A 14199-nucleotide genomic window follows, 5' to 3' on the forward strand; every position below is an offset into this window, starting at 1 on the left:
TTTTCTTAGCAACATTTTTAAAGAACGTAGAAGGATAAAGAATCTTTTAATGAGATAAAATAAAAGTGTTATATTTATATAAGGAAAGAATGGGGTCTTCTCAGTCATCTAAGACATATCCTCTAATTTGCTGAGCCAAACAATCCATCTTCCTCTTAATTAAATCACAAAATTAGTGGTTCTAAAGCTTTGAGTTAAAAAGATTTTCTTAGGAGTGAATATTAAAAACATTCCCTCACTTTTATCTTCTGAGTTTCCACCTGAGTAGGACTCACTGAGACCAGGAATCTACATTTTAATTAAGTACCTCCCAGGAGATTCCCATGGGTCCTACTCTGCTATACAAGCATAAAAAAATGTATACACACACACACACACACAGAGAGAGAGAGAGAGAGAGAGAGAGAGAGAGAGAGAGAGAGAGAGAGGAAGACTATGCAGCAAAGCAAAGGAAGAGCAATAAATTCACTCTGGATAAGACTGATAAACTGTTTAACATTCATACAAATATAGATTCTGAGCATTCCCAGGTTTGTATATTTCTTGAGAACTAACTGTCAAGTTTGTTCAAAATAGACACCTAACAAAATCCCAACAGTGATGGAGAATGTATTCCAAGAATTTCTCTTTGAAGAGTGAGGAAATTCAGTTGTTGACACCTTGCTATATAAATTGTACTAGACATGTGTTAGACAGTCACTCAACATTTATTCCTTCCTTCCCCCTCAGTTCGATTCAGAATTTGTTTGCTTATTCATTCTTCACATGCAGCCATGTACTTTGGGAAAATTTGACTCCGCTCTGAGCCCTCAAAGAAGGATATAATTAGGACATACTCCTGGCTAAAATCAGGAGTGGTCATAAGACCAAAGTCAGAGCACTTTAAATATATCCCATTCCCCTGCTTTGAAAGTTGTTTAGAAGCACCCTCTTTTCTACTAAATGTGAATGAGGAAACTTGTCACCCCAGTTGTCAGAGGTTTGATATTTTGATAAACATGGCAACTGGTTTTAGATTGAAGCTAACAGAACAGAGACATATAGAAGAAAAAATAAATAAACAAAGGTGGATCCTCGAGGAAACTGATGAACCACCAAAGTTAATTCTAAAGCTTATCTTACCTTAGAACCTCCCACTAATACTAGATGATGTATGTACTTTACTCTTGTTCAAATCACTTTGAATTAGATTTTTTAAACAGATACAGTGAATGGAAAAATGAACACCACATGTACACAAGACTAAATTGGAACTAATTGATCAACCCTTATGTGCACATATGGAAGTAAAATTCAAGGGAAATCAAGTAGGGAGAGGGGAGGATAGGATGGGTAAATTCACATCTAAGGGGTACAATGCACACTAACTAATTGAAGGACACACTTATAACTTCGCCTCAAACTGTACAAAAGCAAATTATGTAACCAAAACATACGTACCCCCTTAAAATTCTGAAATAAAAGAAAAAAAAAAAAAGGAAATCATCCTCCCTAAGCAGCTAAATCTATAAGCTAAATTTACTAGCTAAATCTAGGAAACTAGAGGAATGAAGCTAGGTGTAATCCTATAATAATGGCTCAGGTTTTCACCTTTCCCTATATCTACTCTCTTTGCAATGCAACTTTGATGATCCTCCCATCAGAGTTGGATACTATATACCTCCTTCTTGTTTCTGTAGTCATTTGACATCCTTTGGCCAGTGGTATATTGACAGTTGTGACACTGCTGAGGCTTGAAAGCATGCTAGCATGATCTGTTCCGCTCTTGTTCCACTATCCCCACCATAGGGCCACTCCTAAGCTAGCCTGCTGGGTGACAAGATACACAGAGCAGAGGGAAGTCACTCCATTTGCCTTAACAGAAGCCATCCTAGATCATCCAACATTCAGCTGATCTCCAAATATGTGGGAAATCCCAGCCAAGAGTAGCAGAGCTGCCCCACTGAACTTTAGCTGACCTTACATACATAAGATAACCCAGCAAGACCAAAACCAAACAACTGTTAAAGACACAAATAAAATATCAGACATGTGAGCTGAAAGAAATTTGCAGACTTGTGACTTAAACATTTACTTATGTTTTATAATACTGAATTTTGGAATAGTTGGTATTCAGTAACATTGTGACAGAAGATAATTAATATATACACTAATACTAAAAGTGAGATCTTTCCACAATAGAAACTCAAATAAGTATCATTAATTTGGGGATCAGTTGGTGAGGAAGCTCCTACAGTAGTTTAAAAGTGATGAGGAAATTGATATAAGAGACGAGAAATAAAGTGACCCATGTTATGTGGTGGAAATATATTTGGCAGCACTTTTGCTGATGATAACAGAAGATAAAACCATAACCACAACATTTTTGGATTTGATCAAGGATATTCCCAAGGGAGTAATGCTGAAAGTGCATCTAACTTTTACTAGCTGTGTGTGGAAAAGATATAAGAAAATGATGAACTCCGAAAACAACTGAAATTTGCACATAGAAATTAGATGAAACATACAAGGGCTGAACTTCCTGTGATGAAAAATGAAATTTTTTCATTTCCAGTTTCTCTAGTGGCAAAAGTGTCTCACAGAATGATGCATCAGGGAGCACAGACAAAATCAAGGGTGTGACTGTCAGATCCTTGTTAAGCCCCTTGCTGGAATTAAGGTCATGCCTTGTGTATACCTCAATTGGGAATAAGTATTTCTGGGAATCTATGAGATCGTTTCACAGAAGTCTGGCACGCCTAAAATAGCAATAAATAAAATGAGTGTGAAAGGCCTATATGGAAAACAGGTATGGATGTGGCTTTCTTGCCCATTAGTGTGAAATAGACTCAAATTCACAATAAATGTACAAAGTCCCTGAGTCAGTACATACCCCCAGCTTGGACTAAAACAGGCAAAATATATTGAAAATGTGAAAAGGTCTCTGAAGTCTCAACAATATTCTGGTAAAAAGTGTACTAAGAATACTGTTCAAAGAATGTATTTCCTAATTTCTTCCTCAAATGCACTAATGGAAAGTAATGGAAGGTGTTAGCTTAAGCAGGCTGCTATACACAGCCCAGGGAACAAAATGCCACAGACATTTTTGGTTTAGATAACAGGTGGTTTATATAACATGCATTTATATATATATTATATATTATATTTTATATAACAGGCATATTATATTTTATATACTAGGCATTTTATATAACAGGTGGTTTATATAACAGGCATTTATTTTTCACAGTTCAAAAGGCTGGGAAGTCCAAGATCAAGGTGAAGGCAGCTTCAGTTCCTGGAGAGGGCTCTGTTCCTGACTTGCAGATGGCTGCCTTCTATCTGTGTAGTTGAGAGAGAGAGAGGGAGGAAAGAGAGAGAGACACAGAGAGAGAGAGAGAGAGAGCACACTCTGTTCTTTCTTCATTTTTTTATAGGAATGCTAACTCCATATTGGGGACCCTGCCCTCATGACCTCATCTGTACTGATTACCTTCCAAAGGTCCCACTTCCAAAACACCACTCCCTTGGGGGTTATGGATTTAACATATGACTTGGGTTGATAGAGGCACAATCCTTCAGTCCATCATGTCAACGGAAAAAAAGGCAAACTTTGTAAAATAATTTTAAAGAGATTTACTTTGAGCCCAATTTGAGGACCATGACTCGGAGCCACTCCTAAGAAGCCTTAAGCAAGTGGACTCAATATGACTGGGTTATAGTTTGCTTTTATACAAACTATATAAAAGGGAGGGAGGTTTCAGGGAGACAGAGGTTACAGGTAAAGTCATAAATCAATATGTGGGAGGCATACATTGGTTTGGCCCAAAAAGGTGGGCCATGTGGAAGCAGGGTGGGGGGGAGCTTACAGGTTATCGGCAGGTTTAAAGATTCTTTGGCTTTTAATTGGTTAAAGACATGAAGCTTTGTCTAAAGGCTTGGAATGTTTCAACATAAGTAACTATTATCAGAGATAAGCCACCAGACATAGATTTGTTGTGTAAATTGATGACCTTCAGGTTTGTCTTGCATACCCTAAGGCCTGTTAATGGGTTACAAAGGATGTCTCCAAGAAGGGGGGTGGGTGCATGATGAGGCATGTCTGACCTCCCTCTTCCTGGCAGACAATTTAGTTTTAGGATATTCCTTTGGCCACCAGGGGGTCCATTCAGTCAGCTGGTGACAGGTGAGCCTTAACACTTTATTCTAGTTCACAATCACATAGACAAAGAATGATGTCCCAAGGTAGAGCCATGGACATGGCAAACAATATTAACTGTGAGCCACTGGCAGTTAGTTAACAGAACTGAGGACTGATCAAGAAAATCCTATCCAGAATGGGAGAACTTGGCTACATTTGCTCAGAAGGATTTCAGAATTTTAAACAGTAACTTCTCTGTAACTCTTTTTTTTTCTTCTTTTGGGGAATGGAAATGTGTATTGTATTTTCTTTGTCTGACCATTGTTTTAGATCATGTTTGGGTAGGGATGTGTGTGTATTTGTGGATAATGGGGGAGGCAGGGTGTAGATAACATCTTTTTGTTCATGGTCTCTAAATCAAAAGGATCACCATTTAACCCTTTTGTGGATCAGGACATCCTGGGCTTAGAGTCTGGTTATGGCATTAGATGAAATTTTGAGATTCTGGAATAAAAGTGACCATATTCTGCATATGAAAGAAAATCTAAATAATCATGATCACAGGTGGACCATAATATACTGATTACACTAATGACTCTGATTCTTCTCCCTTCCCTATATTCACAAGTTTGTAGTATGATTTTATAATTTCTTCCTTTAAGAAGTAGTCTACAACTCTGTACCTTGTTTCTGATATCAGCCATATTACTTGCTTAAGCAATGAGATTTTAGCAGTTGTGACTAAAGAGAAAATTGCAAAAGTGTTGACATACCTCTGCTTCATTTTTGCTCTTTTGCCTTTGCCTTGGGAACTTTCTGGGCTAGCCTACTATAGAACACAGGGCAAAAAGCCCAGTTTTCCTATTTCCCAGCACAGAAATCCTATAACACCTAACAGCTAATTAACTTCCAAAAATTAGAAAAAGCCCAGACAAAATCAGCAGAGATCTCTCCTCATCCACAGCTGTTCTTCTTCCACTGAAGTCTTGAACCCCTCAAAGTCATTCATGAGGGTTTGAATCAACCTCTTCCACACTCCTACTAATGTTGATATTTTGATTTCCTACTATGAATCAAGAATGTCCTTAATAACATCTAGAATTATGACTTCCTTTTAGAGGCTTTTCAGTTTACTTTGCACAGATACAATGGAGGAATCATTATCTATGAGGAAAAAAATGAGAGATAGAAAAAAAATGACCCCTGACCCCTGTCTAGCCTGGCCAAGACACAGGTGAATGAACAAAATAAATGCTTATTTATTTTAAAACTAGAATATCTAGGATGGTTTGTTACACACAGCATTATTGTGCCAATAGGTAACAGATACAAAAACCTACAGAACTAGGTTGAAAGTATATACTGGGAAGGTTTATGCAGAATTAATTTTGGTGTTAAAATCACCTCCAATTGAGTATATGTTGACTACTCTAATATTCCTGGCAATGACTCTTGAATAATGATCTTTCAACAGATCTTAGCTTAAATAAGTGACAAATGAAAATCTGTTCAAGTAATAATTTTACAATAACAATCGCCACCACATTTTTCTGTAAATATACCTTATTGTTTTTCTTGCTAGAGTTTTTAATTATCTTTTTGCCTAACAATGAGAGTATAGAAAGATATATCCAGGAGTAAGAAATCAGATGACTCATAATATTCATACATATTGCCTATTTTAAGTCTATCTGAATCCTGAGGAATTTTCCTGACCTATTCAGATTATAAAAGAATACCATTTTAGATTAAATACATCAATGAAAATCATTTATGGATTATGATTATATATCTGTTGATGTAAATTTTGATTCAGCAAATATACTTAAGATATTGGAGATAAATATGTGAATAACTGATTTATCACCATTAAGGAGAATAAAATCCAGCAGAGGAAACAAAAGTAAACAAAGTAGGTCCCATTTACAACATTATAAATGTTGTTGTAAATGTAATCACAAATGCCATGAAGATAAAAAAGAGAGGTACTTTAGTCTGTTTGGAAGCAAAAACATAGAAATCAAAGATATTTTCCCAGATGATATAAAATCTACTTTAAATTTTGAAGGATTAGCATGATTTGGACAAGTTCTGGAAGACAGACTATGTAGAAAGGTTTTCTAAGCAAAGCAACATATGCAAAAAGCTTTAAAGATTAGACAAACATGGAACATTTGGAACATGCAACTATCCTATGGATTAAAAAGGAAATGAGATGAGTGAAGTAAGAGAATGAGAGTTTTGTATTTCTCCCACAAACTTGTTTCTGGTTTTTGCTGCTTTTTTAGGAAATTAGACCAGCTCTAGGAAGTTTTGGTTACATGGAACATCCTTGTGGTGTAAACTTGTTCCTAGAGACTGTGTTTGAAATCATAGTTATCGAATTAGATCATTTTGTCTTCCTCTTATTTCTTATATAAAACATACCACTAAACAATGATGTCAATGAAACTTTCACTAAGTTTTGCTATATATAACTCATTTTAACAGTGTATCTCTTAGCAATTGTCAGTTAATAGAATCTGTCTCACGTGAATTCCTGGAAGAGATTAAGAAAAATGACTGATGGAGCTTATCCATGTTAGGGACTAAATGCCTAGATTTCTTGAAAAAAGCCATATCAAAATAAGTTATTGTTTTTGAAAATTATAGCTCACGTAACAATTATTCAAATGTAATGGAAAAAAGGCCAAGCAAATACATGAATGTTAATAACTTATTATTAATTGATCTTTCATGAAGAAATTAGACTAAAAAACATTATGTTAAATAGTTGTTTAATAAAAGAAAATATAACTTAACTTCTCACAACATATAAACACTATATGTTTATAGTGATTCCTTTAGAGGATGGAATCAGAGGGAGAAAAACATTTTACCTTAAAAATATTTTTTTCAATTTTTCAAAGTAATGTGCATTACTTTTGCTTAACAAATAAAATCAAACTAATACATATTAAAAATAAAATGGGCAACATCATGCCAAAAGCATCAGCTGCCAGGAGGAGCCTTTCGCCTTAGGTGGGATAGGCAGTCACACCTGTAAGATGAGCATAAAGGATTGAAAAGACTTCATAGTGCTGCTCACTCATATTCTAAGTGGTACCAGAAAATCAAATGGTTGAAAATGCCTTATTTTCTATTTGATTTCACTGCTGTTCTTTAAGTTCCTCCTTTGAATTATATTTTCTGGAAGTCATGACATAATTTTAAGCCTTGAATCTTCATTCTTTTAAATAATGTGTCATGTATTCTCCAACAAAAGGCAGAGGACTGAGGAGCACAAGTGTACCTTGGAGACTGGGAGAGGGGAGAGTCAATAAAATAAGGAGAAAGATAAAATAATGGCACAAAGGAGAATCTACTAGTGGAAAGATATTGGAAATGTCTCAATTTTATAAAGATTTGCTTTCAAAGAAATACATAGACTCAATTACTCTGTTCTAGCCAAATATGTAAAAGCTTTATAAACTTTTATATAAAATAATTGCAAAGCTACTACATATCTTGCAATATTTTAACAATAAACCATACATAAAATTCTAAGGATTTCAATGAAAAATGGAAATATTCTCTAGTGTTAGATTGAAGTAGAATAACCTCAAAATGTATACATTATCAAATAAAAAAAAAAAAGAAGAAAAGCCAGACTGTTGTATTTTGAAGCAAGGTGCTTTGTAGAAAACTAGAGAAACTACAAAATTCAATTTATGCCTTTAGAGACTTTCAAAGTCCTAGTAAATATTTTACTGACCATTTTATGTTTTTTTAGTAAATGAAGTGCATAAAGCACCAGAGAAACCAGAAAAAAATTGCTATTTTATTTCAATTTTATAACTACTCTCACATTAGTGGTATAAGAGTTTATCTATAATATGTAATGATAGAACACATCGATTCTAATAGGGTATATTACAATATTAAGAATTCTCAAAGCACATAGTAGTAAAAATGCCTTCTACTACACCTATAATTTGAACTTTCAAAATATAAAAAGGATTATATACAAAATGGAAATAAATCTCCTAAAATACTCATAGCTACTGCTTTGACAAACAAAAAAACTTTTATATTGTCAGTGATTTTGGAATGTATACTTAAGTTTTAATATTAAAACAGAAATATGTTGATGCAATAGCTGAATCAACATCACTACAAATTAATTCAGGTAAAATACTATCCTAAAGCATAAATGTAATTTCTTTGCATAAAACCAATAGCTAGCACCGAATTCAGATAGTCATTTGTGAAATAGTTGCCTTTTTTATCACACATCTTAAACCAGGCATTGGATAGTTATCAATATTAATACTTTAATGATAAGGTTCATGACTACTGAACATACACATATTCCAGGTATTGCTGTTCAGTAATAATATTATTTCTAAAGGAAAATATAATAATGAAAATGCCATGAAGGAATAATAAGAAAAAGAAAGGGTTCCATTTTATAGAAAGAAAAAAGTCCAGACCAAAAAAATGTAATGGTTTTAGCACTGAAGTTCACAAACTCATAGGCAGGATTTGTTGTTTATTAGTTGAATATAAAACATAATCTAAGAGTAGCAGCATTAAAGTGTAGTGACTTTTGATGTCTTGTTTCAAAATTAATGTTTACTAGCTTTTCTGTTTTCCTTTTTGTTGATATCTCAACCAGATCTACCCTCTTGTTTTAGATTCATGGGTGGCCATGACTTAACCAACAACTCTTAGCAAATAAATCAAGTCAGAGCTTAATAATTAATTCTAAGATAAATGTTATACTCTAGTACTTAAAGGTTTTCATCTAGCAAGTCCTCTGGTTACTTTGCAACTTTAGTTAGGTCATGTCTCTGTCCTGAATGGTTTCATTGATGTTCATATCAGGCAAGGAAAGTGAATGATATTCACTTCAGCTACTGCCCATGAACCTTGCACAGTTATTTAAACTCTTTGCCTCTCTGTCCCTTAGTGCTGTTCTCTTAGCTCACAAGGCTTTGTGAGAGTTAAATGAAGTGATACATGTAAAACACATTGCCCAGAACTTTGTACATGGTAAGTAGAGAATCGATGTTTTCTCATAGTGGAAGTATTAAATTATGTGATTACGTGGTAAGAGATTGACCTCATCTTTTCACAACAATGCAGTATATGTACAAGAATGTTGTGGAAAGTAGCTAGACAGCCTTGGAACACAGTGAAGGTCAAACATGTGACCAATTTAGTTGTGAGCAATGGTAACTGGCTTATAGTATAAGGCTGAAGAAATATTTTGAATGCACACAAGGGAGCCAGGGAAATGCCATGGCTTTTGCAGCATGTAATCATATGCTTATACAAACTCTGCTGTGAATATCGCAATACAGCCTAACAATAATACCATGGGGCTTTCTTTCTAAACAATCTTCTCTCCGTGGCTCAGTGCAGATTGCCAAAATACCCCAGAATAGCTGCATACGACATTGAAAGTGACTGAAGCAAGAGTTTCTGAGAATTTGTAGTGTTCTGATGCCCAGAATTAGATAATGGAAAGACACATAAGTCTTATTCTTTCCCTATAAAATAAAGGAACTGTCAGATCTGTATTAGGCATTGGATTTTCTCCTCCTGGGATAGGGAAGCATGGGTACTTGATTTTTAATGTGTTTCTTTGCTCATATTCCACATGATGCAGGCTCTTTCTTATCAATATTTCTAATTTTAGGTATCAATAAAGTTAGACACCTAAAGACGTCATTGATATCTTCTAAATATGACATCAGTGATGCCAGAGAAGATCTGTGTCACTCTCGCAGACTAGGAAATAGTAACAGGCTTTACAGGCAAATGAAGGATGTAGACAATTAGGAATATTGGTAAAATAGAATGAGAACCAGATGGGAGGTCAGATATTGGAGCCCTGGGCCTAGTTCTAATATTAACATGATGTGTAACTTTAAGCGAATCCCTGAAATGTTTATGGATTTATTTTTCTTAGCTGTGAAATGGAGCACTGGTTTCTGACAACCCATCTGTTGCTTTCTTTCTGCAACGAGGAACAGATCTTCGCTATTCCTCATCTAAGAACATATTTTCCTCTAGCACAGGACTGATCATTTCTTGAAATGCAATCTATGTAAAAGCTGGGATGCTTGGTAACATGGGCATTCTTGGAAGCCCTAAATTTACTGAATGAGAAACTTTGGTGATTCTAATACACACTGAGTTTCAGAAGTACTGCTCGGGCAAATCAGATAGTAGGAAATCTAAATTTTTGGCTCTGGCCCTTTCAACATTGCTAGCTCAAATAAACAGTTAAGTAAGTAAAAGAAAATCAGTAGTTACAACTTCTGTCATTCTTTTCCCAACAACAATATCAACAACAAAAACATACCAGAAAGCTCATTTACCTAAAATAAGCACACAGATTCCTTTCAGCCAATCACAAATATCTTAATTGATTTGTCCGCCTTTAGTCTTATCCTTAACCCATAGACCTCATTGAAACCTCATGTATTCTTAAAAAAATAGCACTAATAATAAGATATTCAATAAAGATTCTGAACAGACTTTCAAGAAGTTCTATGAATTGCTCACAGGACACTAATAGTAGAGAGCAAAGTCTGGATTTGAGCTCAGGTCCATCTCACCTCAACTTGGGGACTGTTCACCATCATGAGTCCCCATAGGCATTCAGTTGTAGGATCATCTTTTGAACTTTCTTCCAGAAATGCAAATGCCTGGGAGTAAAATCTAAGCCCCTTAACTTAATTGATCAGACCTGGCTTTCCTTTCCAGATCATGAAGACATGCATTGAAGGCTTCCCTGAGAAGACAGATAGTTGCAAATGAGACTAGGATGTGTATGGGAATAAATTTCCATGTCAAACAACAGCCTATATGAAGGTCCTGTGGATTGATGGCTAGTGGAAATGAAGGAACTGACAGAAATACAGGGATTTAACTAAAAATGATAAAATCCATAGATGACAAACTCACAGCCAGAATTATACTAAAGAGGGTAAAACTGAAAGAATTCCCACTTAGAATGGGAACCAGATAAGGTGGCCAACTATCTTGTATTCAACATAATGCTGGAAGCCCTAGCCAGAACAATCAGACAAGAAAAAAGAATCAAGGGCATCCAAATGGGAGCAGAAGATGTCAAACTATTACTCTTTGCTAATGATATAATCTTATATCTAGAAAATCTCAAAGATTCTGCCAAGATACTACTAGAATTAATAATAAATTTAGCAAAGTCTCAGATTACAAAATCAATGTACACAAATATAAGTAGCATTCCTATATGCCAGCAACAGTCAAGCTGAGAACTAAATCAAAGACACAATATTCTTCACAATAGCAACAAAGAAATGAACTACCTAGGAATATACTTAACCAAGGAGGTGAAAGACCTCTACGGGAAAAACTATGAAACACTGAGGAAGAAAATAGCAAAGGATGTAAATAGATGAAAAATTTTACCATGTTCATGGATGGGCAGAGTCAACATTGTTAAAATGTCTTTACCACCCAAAATGTTCTACAGATTCAATGCAATCCCCATTAAAATACCAACACCATTTTATCACAGATCTAGTAAAAGTAATTCTACCCTTCTTATGGAACCAGAGAAGACCTCACATAGCCAAGGTAATATTAAGCAAAAAGAAAAATTTGGAGACATCAATTTATCAGACTTCAAGCTATACTACAAGACTATGGTAACCAAAACATCATGATACTCGCACAAGAACAGAGACATAGACCAATGAAACAGGACTGAGAATCTAGATGTAAAACCATCTTCATATAGCCATCTAATATTTGAGAAAGCAGACAAAAACATTCATTGGAGAAAAGAATCCCTATTCAATAAATGGTACTGGGAAAATTGGATAGCCACATGTAGATGACTGAAACAGGATCTGCACCTCTCACCATTCACAAAAATCAACTCATAATGGATAACATACTTAAACCTAACTCATGAAACCACAAGAATTCTAAAAGAAAATGTTGAAAAAACTCTTATAGACATCAGGCTAGGCAAAGAATTTATGAAGACTATCCCAAAAGCAATCACAACAACAACAAAAGTAAATAAATGTGACCTGATCAAATTAAAAAGCTTCTGCACAGACAAGGAAACTACCATGAGAGCAAACCTATAATCTACAGAATGGGAGAAAATATTTGCATGCTATACATTTGATAAAAGGCTGATAACTATAATCTATAGAGAACTCAGGAAAATCATTGAGAAAAATTCAAACAATCCCATTAAAAAGTGGGCAAAGGATATGAACAGAAACTTTTCAAAAAAAGACAAACTAGTGGGTAACAAACATGAAAAATTGCTCAGCATTTCTAATCATCAGGGAAACACAAATCAAAACCACAATGAGATATCACTTAACTCCAATGAGAACAGCCTTTATCAAAAAGTCCCAAAACAACAAATGTTGGCAGTGGATGTAGAGAGATAGGAATATGGACACACTGCTGGTGGGACTGAAAACTAATACAACCTCTATGGAAAGTAGTATGGAGATATTTCAAGAAACTAAAAGCAGATTAACCATTTGATCCAGCAATCCCACTACTGAGCATCTACCCAAAGGAAAAAAAGACATTCTTTAGAAAAGACATCTGCACTAGAATATTTATCCAGCACAATTCACAATTGCAAAGATGTGGAAACAACTCAAGTGCCCATCAACATGTGAGTGGATTAGCAAAATGTGGTATATGGAGTAGTACATAGCCATAAAAAATGTTGAACTACTTACTGTATTATCTTGGGTGGAGATGGAGCCCATACTTCTAAGTGAAGTAGCACAAGAATGGAAAAATAAACACCACAGGTACTCACTATGAAATTGGTACTAGTCGATCAACACTAATGCGTACAAATGGGAAGTAACATTGAAAAGGTGCTGGGCAGGTGGGGTGGGGGAGGAGGGAATGGGTAAATTAATATCTAATGATGTGGTGTTCACTGTCTGAGGAACGAGCATGCTTGTAGCTCTGACTTGGGTGGTGCAAAAGCAATTTATGTAACCGAAGCATTTGTACTCTGTAATACTCTGAAATAAAAAGAATAAATTTAAAAAAATAGAACATGGAAGTAGCCAATTCTTCATTAGGAGGAAGCAAGGATTGGAACATCATGTAAAAGAGGTTGAAGGTATAACAAGGAACACATGAGGCTTAGTTATGTTATCAGCTCCACGCTGGGGATTACAGCAGTCCCTTCCCTAATTCTGGCTACTGCCAAAGCACATTATTGAACCTAGATTGCTTTGAGTGTGACACTAAGTCCTGAATAAAACATGCTGAGCATAGGCTTCAATGTGAGACAAGCAGGACTGTTGCGGGATAATATGTTATTAAAATATGAAGATATTTTTCTTGCTGGTATCAGGTACAGGTTGTATTAATTGGAACATTAATAAGTTTAGTATTACATAACCGAATCATAGAACAGCTAATTCACTTGTAAAGTTCCAAGAATCTTTTGTGAATAATTGAAATCTGCATGCTGTGGTCTTCTGTCCTTAATTATATACTTCGAGAGCGTGAAAGCAATTTATTCACAGTTAAGCCTGGTTCAAAATAACTGAAATGCTTTTAACTTTTCTTATGAATAAAAATTTTATTTAAAAAATTAACCTGCTGACTGAATTGTTATTTATTTGATAGCATTGTTTTCTGGACATGGCTAAGTGGTGAATGTAATGATAAGATATATTTCCATTTTTTAAAAAATCCCAAGGTATTTTTCTGGACATTTTAAAAAGAAGGGATTCAACTTTTCATTTTTTTCCCTAAAAATCAACCAAACCAACCAATGCAATCAACAGAGCAGTTAGACTTTTACTTAGTTATCAGGAAAGATTATAGACCATTGTCACCAGAAATGAGGTACACAAGATATGCACAAAACTGCTTAATTTACAGATTAAACAAAAATTGAAAAATCCTTTCTAGATATCTGTGCCCAAAGTAGAACTGAGAATGCCTTCCTGCAAGCCTCTATTAGATTCTGAAATTTATTTCAATCACAGTGCCTCTAACCCAGCATTGCTTCCCTATTCCTGTCTGTCTTGTCAACT

Source organism: Microcebus murinus, chromosome 8, assembly GCF_040939455.1.
Source record: "Microcebus murinus isolate Inina chromosome 8, M.murinus_Inina_mat1.0, whole genome shotgun sequence".
Lineage (NCBI taxonomy): Eukaryota > Metazoa > Chordata > Mammalia > Primates > Cheirogaleidae > Microcebus > Microcebus murinus.